Source organism: Miniopterus natalensis, chromosome 9, assembly GCF_054644295.1.
Source record: "Miniopterus natalensis isolate mMinNat1 chromosome 9, mMinNat1.hap1, whole genome shotgun sequence".
Taxonomy (NCBI): domain Eukaryota; kingdom Metazoa; phylum Chordata; class Mammalia; order Chiroptera; family Miniopteridae; genus Miniopterus; species Miniopterus natalensis.
The window spans coordinates 54,675,022-54,698,233 of NC_142089.1; positions in this window are offsets into that span (position 1 = coordinate 54,675,022).

Genomic DNA, 23,212 nt, shown 5'->3' on the forward strand with positions numbered 1-23,212 from the left:
TTAAATGCAACTGCCTACTTGGTCTATCTACTTAATTATATCTCAAACTTAACATACCCCAAATAAAACCATGGGGCTCTGGCCCAAATCATGTCTTTATTTCCCCATTCTTCCTTATTTCATAAATTGCATCAGCATCTTCCTTTCTCACTCAAGCCAGAAACTTAAGAGTCATCCTTGAGTCACCCTTTCCCTTCACCAATGAAATAAAATCTATCAGCAGTCATGCTAGTTTGAGCAACAAAACACATCTTAGATCTTCTTGGACACCTAGCCTAGTTAAATATCATCTCTCATCTTGACAACAATGACAACCAGCCTTCAACTTGCCTCTCCACCTCTACTCTAATCACCCCTTCTCCCAGTTCATATGGAGCAGAGAGTGATCTTAAAACATGTGCGTTACATGTTTAATTGTGCTCCCTCCCCTCCATTCTTATGTTGAAGTCTTAACCCCCCAGTACCTCAAAATGTGACCTTATTTGGAAATAGAGTGATTGCAGATTTAATTAGTTAAGATGAGGTCATACTGGAGTAGGGTAGGTGCCTATCCAGTAGGACTGGGGTCCTTATAGAACGAATAACACGTGGAGAAAAAGAGAGACCTACAGAGGGAAGATGATGTGGAGACACGGAGAACACCATCTGTAAGGAATGCTAAGATCGCCAGCAAACTTCAGAAGCCAGGAGAGAGGCATGGAACAGGTTTTCCCTCACAGCTTTCAGAAGGAACCAACCCCATTGATATCTCGATTGCAGACTTCTAGCCTCCAGAACTGAGACAACAAATTTCTGTATTTAAGCCACTCAGTCTGTGGTTCTTTGTTATGGCAGCCCTAGCCGACTAATGCAGTGTGTAATCATATCCTTCCATTACTTACAGCCCCAGATGGCTTCTCATTTTATTTAGATTCAAATTCAAATTCCTCATCAGGAGTGACAAAACTCTTCATGATCTGCTCACTGCTCCAGTCTCATCTCCCAACCAGCTCTTCCCTCATCATCTTCAGCCACACGGGCTACTTATCTCTTCCTCAGTCATGACAAGCTCTTTCCCTTTTCATGGTCTTCGCACATGCTACGCCCTCTCCTTGGAGTACTTGCCTACTCCTTCACTGTCTTTACATAGTTAATACCTTACACCTCAGGTCTTAACTTACATGTCATCCCTCCCACCTCTGCTGTTATTCTCTGCCTTTGCCCCATTTTTTTTTCTTGTAGGATTACTTATCATGGTAGGTACTTACTTTATACTCCTGTATATTTTTTAAAAATCTAGACTATAAAGTCCAGGAGATCATGCCAGTATGGTTCATCAGTGTATTGCCAGTACCTGACATAGTGTCTGGCACACACTAGGTACTCATCCTGGCTTACTCTTGGTATTCAATAAGTATTTGTTCAGTGAATAAGTAAAGAAGATTCTTAGAGAAGCACCTCTCCCCTAAGCCTTTCTCTCTTGGTTACTGCTTGGAAAAGAATGATTCTTTCATTGGAAGCATTTGTTGGCTTGTCCCTATCTTGGAAATGATCCCTTTATAGATCACTTCATATTATCAAGGTTAATCTGTCTAGAATTGGAGGACCTGATCAAGAATTTTGGTGGAGGATATCACAGGAAAAATGGGCAGTGGGTCGTCAGGTCTCTGACCGTTAATTGCACTATGATGTTTATGAATCTTCTCCCAGAAAATCATCGCCTGGGCAGGCCAAAGAGTACATTGTTATATAAGAAATACTCCATGATCTTAGCTTTTGCCAAGTTGAAAAATAGCAAGTTGTGTGGGTGAGTGTGAAGAAACTGTTAGCTGTCCACCACAATCTGTCTTGCTTTCCTCCTGGGCACACAATTAAATTACATTTCCTAGCCTCCCTTACAGTTAAGTGTGGTCATTGACTGCATCTTCTATAATGGTACATGTGCAGAAGTGAGGAATGCCATCTCCAGGCCCAGCCCACTGAAAATCTCCCTTGTGATTTTCTCCCATGATCTTTCCTCTGTGGTTTGTGGGGCTGTGAATGCCCAATGAAACCCTAGAAACATGACTGAAAAAGGAAAACCACCATCAGCTTGGATCTCTCATGACTGTGGAAAAGACCCTCTGTAGAGATCTGAACTGAGCAGGCAATCCTTTTAAGCAGCTCACATGAAGCCACTCAAATTTTGGGGTCTCTCTGTATCTTCAGGCTAGCCAACCCTAACAATATCATGACACCTTTTGTAAGAAGCTGACACTCATGAGGGAGGTAAAACTAGCAACAATAATATTGGCTCAAGAAGGTGAAGGGACTTTTAAAATTGACTCAAACTAGAATATCTTCTCTCTCAAAAGGCAACTGAGCCACAAGAAAAGGGATTTGGAAAGAAACAAGATAATAGCTAGTTTTTCTAATATTTCATGAGATGAGGGAGATCAAGGAAAATATGACATCTTTGAGTTGCGCACCGAGTTCTCTTGATGATGATTGCCGCACATCCCTGGACACTATGGCACTCCAGGTTAGTCCCCTGTCCTTTCTAATCATGACCTGTCTTGACAGCATTGAAAAGACTTTGAAACCAACTATGGGAAGACAAAATATGTGAGGTGAGTACTCAAGACTTGGAAGGGAAAGAAAAAGGTAAACAAACTTTGACTGACATTTGGATGTTGGATCACCTTCTCATGGTTGTATCTGCACGGAGGGTAGTGACTGTGTCTTATTGATCTCTCCCAGCCTAGTGCTCAGGAGATCTTATGTGTTTAATGAATGAGAAATGAATAAATACATTAGCCTGCTTGAACCTCGTAAAAGCTTATGAGGAGATAAGGCTTTATTGCAGACAGTCTTGTTTGCCTACTGGGGTCAAAGCCATTCCTGTTCCATTTTCCTCCTTCAAGTAGATGGAAGAATACACTTTCTAGCCCCCACGCAGTTAAGTGGGGTCATTGCCTGGTTCTGGCCAAAGGAATGTGAGTGAAGGTGACAGAGCAAGAAAGGTCTCTCCTACTTTTCTGTGCCCCTGCAGCCAACCCTGAAACCCAATGCTGATGAGGCGGAGCCTCCATCAGCCTGGCCCTGACTGACTTGTGCTGGGCATGTAGTGTGAGCAAGAAATAAGATTTTGTTGGGCTAGGCCATTATATATGTTATACTCCAACATAACCTGGCCTACGTGGACTAACACATTTACCCAATAGCAATGCCCCCCTCTTTATATTATGTTCCCTGAAACTTGGATTTTGCCAGCCCTTCTCTGGATGACCATTAGTCACAGGGCTGCTAGGCCCCTCAGAGCCTCAAGGGTGAAATGAGGGTGATCTTAGCTGATCATGGTCATCTGAATTCCCTTAGCCAGTGATTATCTTAGGGATAGGGGTATAAACCAGGCCTGCTCAATGTGATGTCTAGAGAATTCTGCTGGGGATTTTTTTGGGGGAAATTTTTCTTAGATACCAGAAGATAAGAATGCTTCCATATCATGTCTAGGGGCATTGTTTTGGGAGGATGTGAGGCTTGGCACTGCTATAACCATCTTGTGGCCATAAGGGAAGGTGCCAACACACTAAAGATGGTCAACTGGAAAAAAAAAAATCCACTGTAGGCTATTTGTTGAGTATTCTGTTCCTTGCACCTCAGAGAATCCAAACAGGTTACTTCCATTTTATTGAAGAGGAAAAAGAAGCTCAAAGAGTATAAATGATTTGCCTAAAGTCTCTTGGCTTATAAATAAAAATTAGGTCTTCTGATTCCAAGTTTTCTCTTTACACTGTTCAGGGGGTGGCAACTAGATTTTCTCTCATGTGCCAAACCACTTAATTGAGACTGGCTAGTTAGAGAATTGTGTTGAGATATTAAGTTCACATCCAGCAAGAAATGGGGTTTTGGTTGATTAATAATTTCAAGGGCAAAAGCTAGGGAAGCAGTGCACTTTTTTTCTCCATCACTGTAGTATATCATACTTTTCTAGATTAATTTTACTGTGGGAAGAGTCATGTATTAGTTACCAATTGCTGAGTAACAAATTACCCCAAAATATAGTGGTTTAAAAAACCCCAAACATTTACCATCTCAGTTTCTGTGGGATATGGGAATATGGGTGTAGATTAGCTGAGTGCTTCTCTCTGAGAATCTCTCTTGTGGTTGAGATCAAGCTGTCTGCTGGGACTGCAATCTAATCCGTAGTCTTGGCTGGGGAAGGATCTGCTTCCAAGCTCACCTGTGGTTAGCAGGGGGCTCTGTTCCCCATAAACCATAGGATTGAGGGCTTTAGTTTTTTGTTGACTATGTCTCAGGCACTTGTCACCTGTGCCTCATCATAGAGGAGCCAGCCCATGGCTGCCACTCTGTATAATGAGTGAGCAAGTGAGAGAGAGTATCTAGGAAAGAAGACAGACTTTTGTAACTCAGTCTTGGAAGTGCACCCCATCACTTACGCAGTATTCCATTCTTTAGAAGCTGTTCAACAAGTCCAGCCACACTCAAGGCAAGGGGATTGCACAAAAAAGTGAATATCAGCAGGCAGCCATTTTAGAGGCTGCCTACCTAGCACAGTGACAAATAAAAAAAACATACACTTGAAATTACTTTTCCTATTACAATTTCTGTAATTGCTGTGGTTAACTACTTTGCCTCAAAAATTGTAGTTTTTAGTTTCTTCTCAAAGCTCTAATCTTTCACTGTGTGTTCAAGCAATAGCATGAGCCCACATAATAATGCCTATGTCCCCTTTCCACGTCAAGGGGCTAGTATGCAATCATCATAATATTATTATTAATAATTGTTAATTATATTTAATACTAATAATCAATAATATTAGAAAAGAGTCCAACAGTGCCATGAATGCCATTGGCATTGTTTTTTCTCTTCTTACTCTTTTTCTCAAATTCTGCTCATATCACATGTGCCTGTTTTGTAATTGAACACAACTAGTGCACTCTCTCTGACTCTCTTGTCTCCTCCCCAGGCAGGATATAACTCAGGGCTGCCTTTAAATCTGGCCTGCCTCTTAGGACTTGCCTGTTGGTGCAGAACCTGAGAAAGGAGAGAAGGGAAGGCATTCTCTAGGGCAAGATCTGTTCTCTACAGTTTGGAAGCACCTTAGACACAAGACACACATTCTCGTGAGAGAAAGACTATTTCAGGGATCCGGGAAAAAGAAAGAATGGAAGTAGAATGGGTTAATGTTAATCAAAGTTGCTGAGCAGGCGTGGAGCTTTTACTAGTCTATCGGGGTGGATAAGACGAGAGGGCAAAAACTGGACTTTTAATAAAGAGAGGCAGATTAAATTAATCATGGCAAGAAAATGAGCAAGAAATGCTTTGACATTGTTATTTAATAAGAAAAATGTGTAATTAACTGATAAAAATAGTTTCCGCAAGAAGCAGGCAGTTAAGTAGTTTATAAAGCTAGCCAGGCCAAATCCTCTGCATCCCTGACTGTTAGCAATCAGAATGCTTTTTATATGGTGTCTTTCTTTGGAAACGCACAAACCATCTCACCACAGACATGACCTCATTTGCTTCCCAGCCTAATGAATGCTTTATGGCTGAGAAATGGTGAAGGAAGCATGTGATATGGCGGAGATGAAGAAACTGAGGCACAGAGGTGGGGGTGGGGAGGAGAGACATTGTGCAGCATTCCCAGAAAGTTACTGTGAGCAGTGCTTAGGTTTTCTCATTCCAAAGCTCTTGCCCCTTAATTGTGTTTTGGGCATTAGCTAATGAGTTTAAAAAACTTGTTCCCTCCAAGGGCTGCCTAAAGGAACCTGGGCTGTGTATTATGGCCCATACGATCCTAGTCTTCCGAATGGGAGGTGGGGGTGGGAAGAGATCCTGGCATTTGCCATCTGGTAAGCCTGTCTTTAATCCTCAGTAAAGTAATGGAATGGAGATGAAGAAAAAAAAAAAAAAAAAAAGCATGAGAATCAAGAGCATAATGCCACCATGAGCAAGCAGCTGTCTGGATTTTTAAAGAGCAAATTCCATGAGACAAATTTAATTGCATTTTTTAATAGAATTATAAAAAAAAAAGCCCTCCACAACATTAGTGGGTGAAGGAAATGAAATGGATCCATCCAGAAATCTCACTTGAAAGATGAATTCTGCAGAGCTGGTTCTCAGCTCTGTCTGTCTCACGGATTGAAACCTGGCTGAAAGGCCACAGAGCAGCGGGCGGGCGGCGGTGGACCGACCGGGAGACGGTGGGCAGGGGCGTGCTTCTGGCAGCTCGGAGATGGGCCGGGTGTATACAGAGCATCGTTATTAATGACTTGCAGGAGGTGATGAGCAGAACATTAATTAAATGTGCACATGTGGCCAAGTGGGAAATTGGCGGCGAAACTCCAGAGAGGCAGACGCATAACACCCAGGTACTTGTTTTTCAGCCTCTGTGATTTGGCCTGAGAGAAGTGGCTTGACTTTGCTTCCCTCCTCCCTCCCTGCTGTCTTGGGCTTGAAGCAGATTTTTGCATGGTGCCACAGGGGATGTGGCAGGGGAGGCACCTAGGAGCAGGCTCACAAACTCCCTCGCCAAACACCAGGGTGTGTGCAAATTGCACCTCTAGTCTGATGCTCTGAAAAAGGAAGCCTACCGAAATTAATATTGATATTAGCAGAGTAATGAAGCAGCTGCAAAGCTGGTTCAGAAATGTTTCGCCCTATTTCATGGCATGTTTACATCTGCAAAGGAGATACAGGGGTGGGGAGACATCTCTTCTGAGTCATCTTCAGGGGAGCCTTTTGTTTTATCTCACCCTTCCTAAGAGAAGCTAGGGTGGTTTGACTTCTGAATACATTCAGGCATTTGAAATTAGGTTGCTTGCCCTAAATCCTAAGGAAAACCATGCTTAAAAGTGAAGCTCAAGCATGACACAGTTTTCACATTCAATCAACATTTAGTTCTATTCTTAAGAGATCCTCCCTAGTAACTCCACTGGCTCGGCTGGTAGCTTTGTCACAACTGAGTCTTAGCATTTGCCTCTGTTGCCAAGGTAGAAAGAATGGCTCTGGGAGAATGCAAGCTCCCTACTCTGCAATATCAAGCACTGTGTGTTCTGAGATGGTAGATTATCTTTTGTGTTTTATTTAATTTGAGAACTATTAGCCAAACTCTTTGCAGATAAGGAGAGATTTGCAATGGTGAAGGTGACACCGCTAACCCTATGCCATTCTGAACCTGTCCTGTGGCTGGTGAGGCAGCCACCCAAGTGTTCAGAAAGAGGGATGAAAACCCCACCCCGCCACTATGCCAACAGCAATAACGTGATCTCTAGTACTTAGTGACCACTGACGTGCACTGTCTGATCTAAGCCATATAACAATGCTATGGTGAGAAGTGTTATTATAGTCCTTATTTTAAAAATTGAAAAAAAATAGATCAAAATTGGATGAAAGCTTTCAGTGTGCAGAGTAAACTCCAAGAGCAAAGCCTTGAGAAGGCAGAACTGCCCTGAGTCTCAAGCCTATTGTTCCAGCATTAGGACAATCACCCATTCTTTTTTTTTTAATATAGAGTTGTTACTTTATTTATTTATTTATTTATTTATTTATTTATTTATTTATTTATTTAATATATCTTTATTGATTTGAGAGAGAGGAAGGGAGAGGGAGAGAAGGAGATAGAAACATCAATGATGAGAGAGTCATTGATCGGCTGCAGCCCACAACCCGGGCATGTGCCCTGACCGGGAATCAAACCCCGATCGCCTGGATCCTAGGTCGACGCTCAGCCGCTGAGCCACGCCCGGCCGGGCAACAATCACCCATTCTTGATCAAAGGTTACTTTGGTGGGGGATTTGATGCCTAGAATAATGGATCCAGAGTCCCAGGCCAAGACAGTGACATATTAGCCTTTAATTATCTTTTTAATATTTCCTTGGAGGAGAGTCTGAAGGATGAGCAGAGATGAAGGTCCCCTAGTGGCAGCACCTGACTCTTTTCTATGCTCTCAAGCTCTTCAGCTCTGGCCCCACACTTGCATAATATACCCAGGAAATCAAAGGTTCTGAGTTGGTTTGGCCAAACCTCCTGAAAAGGCATTTCAGTAACCCTCTGTTGTTACTTAAGCATGCCCCCTTTTGAGTATAATTTCCCACTTCTGGGACCTTATTGAATCATTTATTCCAATGATACACAGCATGCTTCCTTAGAGGACTTCTGAGAAATGTTCTCCATATCATTATGTTTCCAGAGATTTTTCTAGGTCTCAGTGTTATTTTAGAAACTTTTTATAGATTGATGCCTCAATTGCTACCCTGCTGGCCCTGCCAGAGTCACCCACTAACCTCTGACTGGGATGGCAGGAAGTAGGCATTCTGGGATTGAACTGAGTGAACAAGCAACTTCAGATTAGGGCAAAGACTCTCTCAATGGTGATAAAGGCACTTTTGGCCATAAAGCTGTAATTGGATGTTTTAGGTACCCTACCATAGGGAGAAAAATCAACAATTTTTGTCCCAAGTCCCCAATTATAGACCATAATTTGCAATGATATCCCCATTGCACATGTCTTCTAAAATTTGACTTTGTGTTCTGACTTCCAGGAGGAATGTATTTCCCATCCTTTGAATTTAAGTTGACCTTATGAACTTGCTTAGAACCAATAGGATGTAGTGGAAGTGACACCATGTGACCTTCAAGATTAGGTCAGAGAAGGCCTAAAGCATCCCCAGGGCCTTCTTCTGAAATTGCTGGGGGTTAGCATCACCTAAGGGGACTCTTAGAGTACTGCTTGCTCTTCGCATCAGTTTCTCCCTTCCTTTTTCTTTGGGCCCCATGTCCAAGCCATTCTTTTTCCACTCTCTCACCCCTTTACTTTCATATCCATCTACTCCTCTGTCCATCCCCCTGTATTTTCTTTGTCCTGTCCACTCCCCTTCCATCTGGGAAGTAGGGGATAAAAGGAAAAGGGTGATTATCCTGGGGAGTGCTGTGCTGGAAGCTCTACATGCATGGTTATGTTTTATTTCCTGACAAGCCTTTGGCAAAGTGGGATTATTCCCCTTTTATTCAGATGAGGAAACCAAGACTCAGAGAAGTGGAATGACTTGCTGCAGTTCACCCAACAGGTAAGTGCTAGAGCTGGGTGTGTTCCTAGAAGTGTCTAATTCAAGAAACCATTCTCTTTCGGTCAGTAGGGGAAAATCTTAAGAATTCATGGTTCACAGTCATGTTTTAATTAACTGCCTAGCAAACCATAGGGTGTTCTTCCACAGTAAGAGCTTGATCATTTCAGCAAATCCTCTCTTGTCTTTATGAAGTTAAACAAACAAACAGAGCAAAGTTCCCAGGTTTTGATATCTATGTAAATCTGAACTTCATGGTATCTTGTGGTCAAGTTTCTGGGGAACGCAATGGGTAACTCTACAATTACTTTCTTTATTTCTACTTGACAGGGCTGCATGCTACACTAACAGTGTAGGAGCTTAAGGAAAAGAGTACTGACTATAAGCTTAAAAATGTATTGTATTAAAATGGCAGTACCCAGCATATTGTAGGTGTCCAACAAATATTTTTTCAATGAATAAATATGATAAATATTCTTACTTTTTTATTTTTTGGCATGTCCAATGTTTTAGTTTCCGCTGAATTTTGTTACTGTACATCTCACTGTGTGTGTGTGTGTGTGTGTGTGTGTGTAGGGAGATGAGAGCATGTAGGGCAGGGGTGGCTAGGGCAGTTTACAGTTATGTGAATGTACATACAACCTCATGTGGACAAATCATGGTTTCATTCTGGATCTCATTTTGCTCCTTTGCAAAATAAAAGTCAAACTAAGATGACCTCTAGGGCCCCCTCCAGTTCTATACATGACCATTTTGATTTCTATACTGAGACCTATATATATTTTCATTAAATGTTGAATCTGGGAAACTGGTAGCAAGAGTACTGAGTATAATCATACAGTAGGTATTTTTAATCCAAACATTATTTATTCAGTCCTAATCTACAAGTACAATGAAAGGATTTATAAAATAAAAAGCAAACTGAGAAACTGCCAGACTACAAAACAAGCATTTTTCCTCTCTAGCTCTCACAAACTCATTCTAGCACCTGGGGGATTTACAGGTGTTAAAATGTCCCTGAAAAGAGTCTTTTTATTTCCTCGAGTGATGGAAATATATTGATAATTACAGGAGGAAATTAGTTTTTTTTAAATAAAACAATTAAAAGGGATTAGTGTTTAAATGAAGGAGAATGTAATTTTGCTTTATTTTATCTACCATTAAATTGATGCTACAGCTATTAGAAGAGTTTAGTTTAGTCAAGGCTGATTTTCAAATAGAATCCATATTTATGTGGAAAGTCAGAGAAAAGGGTGGTGAAACTCAGCGCCAGGGCACACACATACACACATACACACACGCAACCCTTAGGTGTTTGTTCCTTTCAGGATCAGGAAATACAAATGGTGACAAGAAGTGGCAGAGGGTGGAATTGGGGTAATGTGGGGATTTCAAGGAGCAATTCCTGCTTCCTGTCAAGAGGATATTTTGGATTTAGTGGGATTCTTATACAATATTTCCTTTTGTTGTTGTTGCTGTTGCTGTTATGTGTGGCTATAATTTGTGAGCATCAGCAAATGACATCTGAGCATAATTGTCAGAAATGTGCTGGAGCCACTCACATGGCTCTTGACCGTCCTGTCTGTTCTCAGTTCCACCCAGTGATGCCACATTGGGAGTTTGTAAGTGGCCATGGTGGACATATTGACACCATGGAAGTCAGCACATGCTACAAATCAGGCTCTCCTCTTCCCCTCCCCCAATGCAGTTGTAATTTAACTGTAATCAGTGGTATATATTCACAATACACCATTGATCATAGTTCAATAAAACCTACAACAAAATTAATGAGACACAACACATGTATAATTGTTTGCAATGGTAATTAAATATAAATGATTCATATACATTTTTAGACATAACCAACTGCCCTTTACTGGGCACCCACCATGTGTCAGATCCTGTGCCTTTATAGATTGTCCCTGGTCCTCATAAGAACCCCGTAAAGCAGGTGTTACTGTCTCTATATGATTGGGAAAGAAATGGAGACTCAAACAATTACCTATGGTCACACAGCTAGTTACTTGCTCAATCAGGATTCAAACCCAACATGCTCTACACCTACAATGAGTGAGCACAAGTGTTGCTGAGATCAGCTCATGAGTCTTCAGGAAAGCAAAGGACTCTGAAGTCTTTTGTAAGACTCCAGGGTCCCAAAGTTCAGAGGCTGAGCTGTCAAATGCCTCCTTTCTGTAGCAGAGCCTGCCCATGGCTCAGGAGTGATGGATAAGATGTGCTGAGAGGTCCAGCTTCCTATTGGGAGTGAGCCCTCTTAAGTCTGCAAAGAGCTAAGGGTTAGTTCCGGGACAGCCTAGCTCCAGTGAGGGATTCCTTTGCTGACCTTTCCTTGAGTCTTTGTCACCAAGGTTTTCCTGCAGATACCACTGATTTTTCTTCTCCATGAACATTCCTCAATCCCTGCCCCCTCCCTTACTTGGCATCTGTGCAGTCCAAGTCTTAATCTACCTGTTTAGCCTCTGTCTGCCTTTCCTCCCTATTACCTAACTTCATCTTTGCTCCCAACAGCATCTCAGCAGAATGTGACCTCTTCCCATTTTCTGAACAATATCAGGGTTTCCCAGGGTTACAGGGCAGAGAAAATTTTATTATTCTAAAAATTGGCAACAGAGTTTCTTAGAAGGGGAGTCTTTCATTAAAGAGATGCCTTAATGGCTGCTTGGGAAGAGGTGTCTGGACTGACCCACAGGCTCCAGAGAGAGGGGAAGCTTTTGTGTGCGATAAATGGAGAGTGTTTGGAGCTGGGTGTGTGGACTCAAGGAGTGAGGTGAAGAGGAGCAGAAGTGGGAGGAGGGAGCGAGCATAAACCTACCTGGGGCATCCCAGTGAAGTTTACAAACCTGCACGTGAACTGGGTGAAGGATTTTTACACATTGATTATAACACTGAAGAAGACATTGGATTCAATGCCAGGGTTGATGTGTGTGGGACAGAGGCAGCTGGCTAAGAAGTTGGAGCCAAAAACCTTGAGGAGAGGCCCTTGAACTGAGCAGAAATCTGGAGAAGAGTTTTGGGTTTCCATAGGTCCCAGAGTGGGTGAGGTGGATTCTGGACACATTTCCTCAAATCCACAAAGAGCTGATAGACCTTTGGCTGGCATCTGGGTTCCTCTAGCTTCTAGTAGCAAGTGGTTTCCCCAAACTAACCAAGACTGACACCAAACCTTCTCTCTCCCCTTCTCCCCATTTTTCTCCTTGAGCCATGCATAGGCTTAGGATCGCCAGCTGGTAGCACAAGGGTGGTAGCAATAGGATGCTGGTAGCATCCTCTCCTTGGGGGACATGGAGATCAGGAAAGATAGAGCACAAAGAGATGGAAGAGAGGCCAGATGCAAGAAAAGAAGGTAACTATTAAAGAAGAAAGAAGTTCCATTTCATAAACCTCCTTCTGCCAAATGAAATAAAGCAAAACAAATGCATATCCTAAGCCCAAACTGACACAAAAATAGAAACTTCAAAACTCATCCCCCCACAAAACATCCATCACCACAAGGAATCTTCACTTTCAGATGGTGGTAAGGTGAGATAGGAACAGGCAACTTCAAAGTCCTGATCGCACCTGGTCGCGCCTGATTGCTCAGGGAACAGTGATCATCTAAGAGGGAGCGTTGGGCCTAGAGAGCAGAAGGTGGCCATGGGGATATTTTAAGCCTTGCTCAGTTATTCTTATGTACATGCCAGAGAGAACTGATGTCTTAAATTCTGTCCTTGAGTGTGAAGTTGAAACAGGAAAGCCCCTTAAAATGGACCTTTGTCAGTGCTGTGGAGATAGGATAAAAGTGTGCGACTCTCGTCCATGGCTAACATCATAAAGAAAGAACTGGAGGAGATTTCAAGTTCCGGTTTATGGATTCTGAACTAGATAGCTGATTTCAAACCCTGTGTGCTTGGGAAGTAAGTAAAACACCTCAAATTCTTCAACCATCCAATTGTGGACAGAAGAACAATTGCCCCATTTTTTTATGAGTTGCCTTAGTCACTGAAGGTGATCTTCTAAACTCCCGAAAATTGTTACCAACTGTCAGACTGTGAGTGCCACAGCCTTTAGTCAGATAAATGACCCCAAATAGTAGGAAAACATTCCAACCTCTACCAAAAAGAAAAAAAAGACATTCAACAAAATCACTCAGACTTTAAAAATACACCATTTCTCACTTTGCTTTAGTATAGTAATAGAAATTCTAGCCAATGTCATTCTCAAGTACACAATTGTATAAACTTGCCTTCTGAATGGACAGATTGGAATTTAAGCAGCTGACCTGAGATGGTGTTTATGCTCAAATCCAAGGGAGTGCTGTTGGTCGGTTATGTTTCAGTTGACACCACCCTGCCTGGCACTTCTGTTTGCCAGGTGTGTATAGCAAGATCTAAATCAATTAAAACATATCCCATGTCTCTACCAGTGTGAGCCAGAAAGAAGAATATTTACACTGACCAAGAATAAATTCCAGAGAAATTCAAAGAGATTTACTGGGCCGCCATTTACTAGCTGTGAAGTTGAGGTTGGGATAGTCTCTACCTCATAGGGTTGTTGGGAGAATCAAAATATAATCAGGCCCATAAAACTTTATCCCAGAGCCTGGCACACAGTACACACTCAGAAAATGGTAGAACTTTTGTTAAGTAAGTGATGAGACGTTTCCATAGTGTGGGAAATTTAAAATTGAGTAGAACAGTTGTTTCTTTAGGAATCATCCAGAGGAGGGAGTAGAGAAGGACAGGTCAGCAGATAACTATGATATAGTTAGCACATAGTAAATACAATGTATAATAAATAATAGGAGTATATAGTGGGAACTATTTCAGGAGAAGCTCCAGTGCTCCAGAATGTGGAATCATTAAGGATGAAAAGACCATTTTGCATTAAGCCCGTGAATGTGAGGGCCTAGGACCTAGCAAGGCCAGTGTTGTCATCCTGCTGTCCTAATGATGGATGGGGATTTGTGAGCAATTGAATTGAACCTCTGCCATTACTATCGATTGTTGGGATAGACTTCTTGATTGGAGCCAGTAGGCCACAGTCTGGGTCGGTGGTCACACTGACATTAGGTTTATGACCTTTCATAGGCTTCCCATGCGCCTCGTCACGCGCCCATCTGCCTGGGACCTAGGACCAACCTGGCAGCAAGGGACTTGGGAAATGAGGATTGAATTAAGTGACCGCAGATCTAAACCAGCTGTGACTGGAGCCTCTTTCCTTTTTTTGAAGCATGATTTTTAAATTATTTCCAAAGCTTTGGAGGCAGTTTAGTTAAGGCATAGAGATGCAAATGAGATGCATGGAGGTTTAAATAGTAGCTCTGATGTCTTGCTCTTTGACCCTAAGCAAGTTACTTACCCACTCTGAGCCTCAGTTCCTTAGTCCACAAAACAGGAAGAATGAGACTGGTCTCATCAGGTTTTTGGGGTTTTGTCTTTAATAACAACTTTATTGAGGTATAATTTACATACCATAAAATTCACTTTTTAAAAGTGATTTCAGTGGTTTTCAGTATATTTACAGTGTGTAACCATCAGCAAGCACTATCTAATTCTAGAACATTTCATCACCTCCAAAAGAAACTCATACCATTAGCAGTCACTCCTATTCCCCAGGAAACCACTAATCTACTTTCTGTCTCTATGGATTTGTCTATCTAGACATTTCATATAAATGAAATCATACAATGTGTGGTCTTTTGTGATTGTCTTTTTTCACTTAGCACAGTGTTCCCAAGATTCACTCATTTTGTAGCGCCTGTCAGTACTTCATTCCTTTTTATTGCTAAATAATCTCCCATTGTATGAATATAGCATATTTTGTTTATCTAGTCATCTGATACGTGATAGACATTTGAATTGTTTCTTCTTTTTTGGCTATTATGAATAATGCTATGAACATTTGTGTACAAGGCTGTGTACGGACATATGTTTTCATTTCTCTTGGGTGTATGCCTAGGAATGGAATTGCTGGATCATATGGAACTTCTATGCTTAACTTTTTGAGGGCATGCCTAATTGTTTTCCAAAGTAATTGTACTAATTTATACTCCTACCAATAATAAAGAAAGGTTCCAATTTCTTCACATGCTCAACAACACTTGTTATTGCCTGTCCTTTTGATTTTAGCAATCTTAATGGGTGCAAAGTGGTACCTCATTGTAATTTTGACTTTCATTTCCCTAATGACTAATGATGTTGAACATCTTTTCATGTTCTTATTTGCCATCTGTATATTTTCTTTGCAGAAATGTCTATTAAAATGTTTTGTTGATTTTTAATTGGGTTATTTGTCTTTTTATTGTTGGGCCTTAAGATTTCTTTATATACTCTGGATACAAGTTCCTTAACAGATATATAATTTGCAAATATTTTTTCCATTCTGTGTGTTGTCTTCACTTTCTTCATGGTATCCTTTGAATCCCAAATGCTTTTAATTCTGTTGAAGTCCAATTTATCTATATTTTCTTTTGTACTTTTGGTGTCATATCTAAGAAACTATTGCTTAGCCCTAGGTCACAAAAATTTTTCTTTTTTTGTTAATCCTTACCCAAGGATATTTTTTCCATTGATTTTTAGAGAGAGCGGAAGGGAGAAGGGAAGGGGGGAGAGAGAGAGAGAAACAGGGATGTGAGAGAGACACATTGATTGGTTGCCTCCTCCATGAGCCCTGACCAGGGCCCGGGATTTAACTTGTAACCCAGGTATGTGCTCTTGACCTGGAATCGAACCTGAGGCCATTTGGTGTGTGGGCTGACACCCTAACCACTGAGCAACACCAGCCAGGGCATGAAGATTTACTTCTATGCTTTCTTCTCTAAGAGTTTTATAGTTTAGCTCTTACATTTAGGTATTTAATCCATTTTGAATTTTTGTATATAGTGTAAGATAGGGTCCACCTTTTTCTTTTGTACATAAATATATGGATATCCAGGTGTCCTAACATCATTTGTTAAAAAGACAATTCATTTCTTGTTTAACTATTTTGAGACCCTTCATTAGCTTTTGAAAAATAAATGACATAATCTATGTAAAGTTCATGGTATGTGATAAGTTTCAATACATGGTAGCCATTATTATCGTTATTGTTAGGCTAAGGTGTAAATTCCCAAGAAAAATATAACAGGTTATAGTTCCTCATTACTAGAGATTCCAGCAAATAGGAGAAAAAAGCAAGTGGCTACAATCAGCTTAAGATCTTCTATGTAAAGTTTGCAGGTAATAATAATTGTAATAATAATTGGAGCAGCTAACATTTATTAGTATTTCCTATGCACCTGACACTTCAATTAACTCAATAAGTTCTCACAACAACACTATAAGATAGGTACTATTTAATTCCTTTTATTCAGATGAGGGACTGTGGACTTAGAGTGTTTAAGGTTCACAAAATTATAATAACTTGTTCAAGGCCACACAAGTAGCAAGCCACAAAGTGGATATTTGGATTCAGACAGCCCATGATTGTGAGGGAATTTGTTCTCAGAAGACAGGACTGAGAGGCTTGTCAGATGAGAGAAACACAGGATGGGGTGTGCATTGACTAACATGGTGAGAAGGTGGTTAAGAGAGCTGGACTCTGTGGGTTCGAATCTCAGCTCAGCCATTTACAAACTGCATGACTGTGGGCAGCTCAGGTTCCTCAACATAAAATGGGGATAATTGGACTTCTTGTCTCATGAACTTATTGTGAGGATTAAATGTGGTTACTTTGTGTAAAGTACTTAGAACAATTGCTGGTACATAGGAAATGCTCAAAACTTGTGAGCTGCAATGCTGATGGAGAGCTTTATTTCTGATCCCAAGCTTCTTTTTCAGAATTACTATAGCCTCACAGGACCCTATGCTCAGAAGGGCCCTAGACTCGGCTTAATGCTATTGTCACCATCTTGAGATTCTTAATCGTTTTTTGAACATGATGCATTTCTGTTTTGCCCTGGGCTCCACAATTTATGTATCCAGTCGGGGCAGGGCATAGACCAGCTGGAAGTGTTCCTCCCCTCCCAACGATGCCTGACACAGCGCATGCAGGGCCGTCTCTCTCTCTCTACACACACACACACACACACACACACACACACACACACACACACACACACACACACACACAACTTCCTTGGCTGCTGCTATGAGCTCCAGAGGATCTCAACGTGGAAGATAGTGCTGTTCACTTTAATTACTATGTCAGCAAGGCCAACGCACACCCACTTGACATTCCTGATTTATTACCTAAAAGTGAATGCAATGCATAGTGGGCCCCAATCCTGCCTCTATTATTGGACTGAAAACCTCCATTGACTTCAGCTGGCAGCCTGCACCACTAATTGAGGACAGAGTTTGGCCCCACGGGTTTTATATAGAACATTTTTCTTTATTTCTTGTTTTCATGGGTGTGTGTTGTGGGCTGGGGATTATTTTTATGTTTTTCCACTTCCTGATTAGTTTTAGGACTTGTTTATTTGGAGACTGCTTTAATAAATTTGCACAGCAGGGTGAGTTAGTAACAGGGTTGGTGTATTTAACCAGGAACCACCTTCTTTTCAGTTTGTGTTCTGGTGCTTAACTCCGGGGCACAATCTCTTCGTTTCAGTACCAAATCTCTGATAAGATCACCTACCCTTGCTTTAGAAATACCAGGGTGGGTTAGCTCGAGGGCACTCCGATCCCATGCAGAATCCCATCACATCTCTACTGCCCTGCTAAAATGTCCTTGAATTTAAAGGATATTTTCCTGTCTGTTTCCTCCTCTAGACTGTGGAGACCAGTGGGCAGGGACTTGGTCGCTGGTGTAATTTCAATGCCCAGTGCAAAAACCTTTATTTGAGAATATTTACTGAGCATCTATTATGTGCCAGATGCAGTAGATGTGACAAGACAAATGAGATCCCTGCTCAAGAGGGGTTTACATTCTATAGGTGAAAACACAGGTATAGGTAAGCCAAGGATAGCAACAATAATTATAGAGTCAGATTGTTATTAAAACTAAAACCAGAGGATGTGATAGAATGACTATGTGTGTGTGCGGTGGTCAGGGAAGGGCTCCCAGAAGAGGTGACTTCTGATGGAGACCTGAAGGCAAGAAGCAGCCAGCCATCTGCGAGTCATCACTGTAGGCCAAGGGAATCACTGATACAGAGGCCCCAAAGCTGTGAGGGGCAGAAGGGAGGGGGGGGTGGCTAGTGGTAAAAGATGAGCCTGTCCAGGGAGGCATGTGGCAGACAGTGTTGCCCTGCTTAGGAATTAGACTTACTCTGAGGGCAATAGGAGCCTTAGGGGGAGACACGTCGTAATTACATTTCCAAAGAGCTACTTTGTGAGAAAGGAGCTGTGGGCAGAAGTGGGCAGGTTTGGAAGGAGGAAGACCAGTTGGGAGGTTTTGTGTTAATTTGTTAAATTGACTAGGCTATTTCCAGAAAGAAGTTGATATTGTCCTTTGCCGAGGCTGGAGTGGAAAGTGGAGGAACAGATCAGGGTTCAATAACATCTCACCCTGAGAGCTGACGTGAAGGTCCCATTCCTCTTGATTGAGCCCTGGCATCTACATTTACAATGGACCTCAGAGGCCCCCATTACGTCCCCTTGATGCTGGTGAGATTGAATTCTAAAGGAGGGCAGAGAATGGCTGGGAATGGAGAGGGAGGAGTCACATGCAGAGATGACTTCGCTCTGGAGGGAACCAAGGGAAGAGGGCATTTTCAAGGCCAATGGTGGTGTGGCAAAGAGGCAGGGGGACACTGGCGTGAAGCGGTAGCTAGTTTAATAGAGGGCGCCTTGCAGCGGTATCAGCGATGTCGAGTGGGGACTGCGAGTGCCCACATTGCAACTTATTTAAAGAGGCTATTGTAAACTCCTCCGAGCCAGTTAATTACCAGTTTTTGTTATGTCAGGAACTCCTCAAGTAAAAGCAGAAAGAAACCATTCATGAGTATGTTCCAGTTCTGTAGTTTAATGGGACAAGTAAAAAAAATTTTTAAACCGATAAAAAGATTTAGTTCCTAGCAGGAATGAAACTCCTCACAAGAAAAGCTGAAATTACAAATTGTGCCCTACCTCTTCTTCCAGAAGCCATTGAAATGTCGCAGACTTAATTGGACTAACGGTCCATTGCTGTTATGCGTAAAACGTGGGTGCCCATAGAGAACTGACAAGGCTAAGAAACGGCCTGCAAATGGGAACCCGGGAGAGCGTGATGACCCAAAGGGCTTTGAGAAGCACATGCCCAAGTGGGGAAAGGAAAAGGAATGTAAGCAGCGTGTCCGCATAGCCCTACTCCTGTGAGCAGGCCCATCTGTCCTGTGGCCCAAGAGTCAAGCCTGTGGAAAACAAATGGGAAAAATTCCCCCTGTTCAACTAAAGACAATTTCAGAAAGGTTGGAAAGTGGAGATAGCAGAGCATAAAGAGGGGGAGGAGATTGTTTTTAAAGGTACATTATCTAAATTTACCAGGCTATATGTGTAATTGTACGAACTGAACACACTTGAGAGAGAGGCTGAGTATGAATGTCTAAGACATGTTAGACCAGAAGACATTCATGTCTAGAGCTTTAGTTCCTGCTCACCTGTGTTAGTTATTCAAGTCTCTCTTTGGGGATGTGCCTAAGCCCCAACCTGGATGGTGGTTTGAAAGAAGATGGGGCCCATGGAATTCATCTCTGGATTTTCCTCACTGTCAGCATTGGATTTAAATAGATCTACATTCTGACCCTGAGTCTGACACTTACAGGTGTGTGATATTGGGCTATGTACATTACCTTCCGATCTATCAAACAGAGATAATGCAGGACCAACCTGGGATACCCAGGTAGCTTTCATCTATTGAGTTTCTTGGGGTTCCTTGTCTACTCCCGACATAGGTGTAATATTAGTGACTGGGTTTTATAAAACACTTAGGGGGTGATTCCTTTGAACATCTTGAAGTCTCCCAATTATTATATGCCTTTGTCAGTAGCTTACATGAAATAGGTTTTCCTTATTTATAGTTTAAACCAAATCAGTGCCCAAGAAGGTTTCAAAACAGCTAGAATCACTAAAATGGCATTCATAAGGCCTTATTTTTCCTTGGCATAGTTTGTAGTTACGAACAGTGTATTCTCCAACAATCCTGTGAAGCAGGTGGTTCATACTGTCATTCCCATTTTCTCAAATAAGCAAGTAGTAGGCCCTTACATTTTATATATATTTTAATGAGTGGCTGAATCCTTGAGGCCGCCTGTGGCCCAGCTAGGACTTTGACTGGGCTCTGCGGCCTATAGGGTCATTGTCATCCCTGTATCTTATACACTACCTCAGGTCCTCTTTACTATCACCTCCTCAAATGAGCAGTGATCCAACCCCAAAATGATAATGGTTTTGCTGTGTCTTAAGTGGGCAGAACCTCATCTCAATTAAGGTTATTGAATAACAACAGAGAAAAGGCGGCGCTCACGGCTGAAAGATAAATGAAGTGAGGGATGGGTTTTTCGAGGCTTTGTCAGTTGTCCTGACAACAGTGTTTTACAGATGTGTCCATACTGACCTGCATGATTTAAAGCAATGAAGTCATTTTGTATTTTCTCTTTTCATTTTGCATTTCCAGGGAGGCTGTCAGTAGGCTCGGCTTATAGCCATAGGGAATTTATTATCAGATATAGCCTAACAGCCAGCTTGATTTGCTCCTGAGCTTCTTCAAAGACAATGGAGTTCTCACCTCATCCTATACCCTCTCTGAGATTCTCAGGCACAACATGGCTTCAAACACCCATGGCCCATGAATCTTTGCCTCTGGCACGGCTCACCCTGAGGTGGTTTCTCCAACTCTCTGACCTCAGCCCCTCACTCCTGTGCCTTGTCATTGCCAACAATGACAGCTTTTCTATAATCTCAAATTAAGGCACTTGTTCTTGGCTCTTACCTCCTATCTTTCTAGCTCATTCCCTGTAGTACACCAGCCTGAACCATCTCGTGGCCACCAGGACTAAAATCTTCCACATTTTCACTGCTCCTTGCTCCTTTGATGTCCATTCCTCTCCTCACTGAGCATAAATTCCATGCTCAACCAGAATTATATCATGCTGTATGCTATTGACTCCCTTAGCCTTCTCTTATTTCTTCAAAGTTGTTTGGTGAAACCACAATCTCTTTAAATCCAACTCTCTTCCTCCTCTACCCAAGCAGCTGAATATGACTGGAGAGACACGCAGCCGTGCAGAGTGGCCTCGCTTTATAGTCATGACCACGAACCATGGTCCTTAACGCAGCCAGGCAGTCACTCCATTAGTTCCCGCTCCTTTTGTTCTCTCAGTTAATGAATCCCCCCAACCTCATACTCGCTCTGTGCTAATGATCTTGCTTCCTACTTCACTGGACAATTGAAGCCACTAAAAGAGTAAGGCCACAGACTCCCACCCCATATCCACCCACCTAACTACCATGTGCACCCACAGACTTGGCCTTGAGCTTGTTCCTACAGATGAACTCCCTGTGCGCCCATCTAAGCCAGTCCCTCTGCCTGTGCCACTTCCTCTCCCGCTCAGAGGCTGCTACAGCACTTCTCCCTTCCTTCTGACATCTTCAGTGTTGTCCTCTCTGCTGGGGCATTCCCATTCACGTGGCTCTTAGCTCACTCAGAATAGAAGCCAAAGTCCTTACAGTGGCCACAGGCCCCTACATAATCCGGCTTCCCATCAGCCCTCTGACGTCATCTCCCACAAATCCTCCCTTGCTCACTTCACTCCAGACTCCCTGGCCTCCTTGCTGGCCCTCCAACCTTAGCGCCTTTCCCCTTCTCTGTCTGGAAGCACTTCTCCCAGGTCTGCTTGGCTGACTCCCTTACTTCCTTCAAGTCTTCATTCAAATCTCTTTTCTCAATGGGGTCAACTCAGTTAGAACCACAAAATCTCTTCCCCCAACCACAAGACTTGCTCTACTCCCTGATTGGTTGTGGGGGTTTTTGTTTTTGTTTTTGGTTATCATCTACCTTATTATATACAGCAGTTTGCTTGTTTATTATGTTTATTGTCAATTGCCTGTCTCTGCATTAGACTGTGAGCTCTTTAAGGGAGGGCAGCTTTGGTTTGTTCATGGATGAATTCCAAACATCTACATTTCTCTGTAACTTTTTTTCCCCAAACTATAAGAGAAAGTTTATTCAGAAAGACACAGAAGTAGAAGAAGTGGGCTCAGAAAACAAGGTCCAGAGGTAAAAGAAAGGCCCTCAGAGCTTAGAAGGGGGGGCAAGGAAAATGCGCCTGGGGGAAGGGGTTGGCGAAAGACGTGGGTGTGCTCCATAGAGAGAGCTGCCTCCCTGCACCTTCTTCAACACTGAGTAGTAACATTTAAAAATTGCTAATTTGATAAAGGGGATAAAAGCATTTTGTTTTTGTTTTAATTTATATCCCTTAAATTAATTACTGATGTGTTTGCCCCCCCCCCCATATATTGGCCATTTGTGTTTCTTCTGTAGAATGTCTGCCCATGGTTTTTGCCCATGTCTTTGTCCTTTCCATTTTGAACAACCCTTTGGTGACAGGCCACTTGGTAGAATATTACACACTGGCTCAAGAGACAGAACTACTGCAGTTTCCTTATCTAGAAAATGGGGAAATATTATGTGGATCCATAATACATTCTAGTAGGTCAAAATAGTCATAGAGTAGCCACTCCAACCATTCAACCTGTAGAAATTGCCTTGTCTCTCTCACAAGGAGTTCAGGAGGCTCAAATGAGTTGAGTATGCAAATGTTTTATGAGCAACAAGCATGAATCAAAGTAAGGAATTCGCTAGTACATTCATAGTAGTCGTCTAGGTACAAGGCATTTTACCTCTGGTATCTCGCTTATTTCTCACCACAACCCTGTTAAGTATATATTCTTTTGTCCATTTAGCGGATGAGGGAGCTAAGGCTCTGCCAGTATAAGTCACATAACTCACAAGGAGCAGAGCTGGATGTTAGCCTGAGATGGCTGAACCCCGGGCCCATGATCTTTCTACTGTGGGACCCTGCTTCCCTCCAATACCTTCACAAAGGCTGCTAACCTAACTTCCTCTCAGGCATAATTTACTTCTGTTGCACCCTAAGCAATGGACATTAGTCAAAGTTGTGCAGACACAACCTGGATCAGCCTGGTGAGAGACCAACTCTAAGAACATAAAGAGCATTATTGAGTGTAATTATTTTCTTTGAAAATGA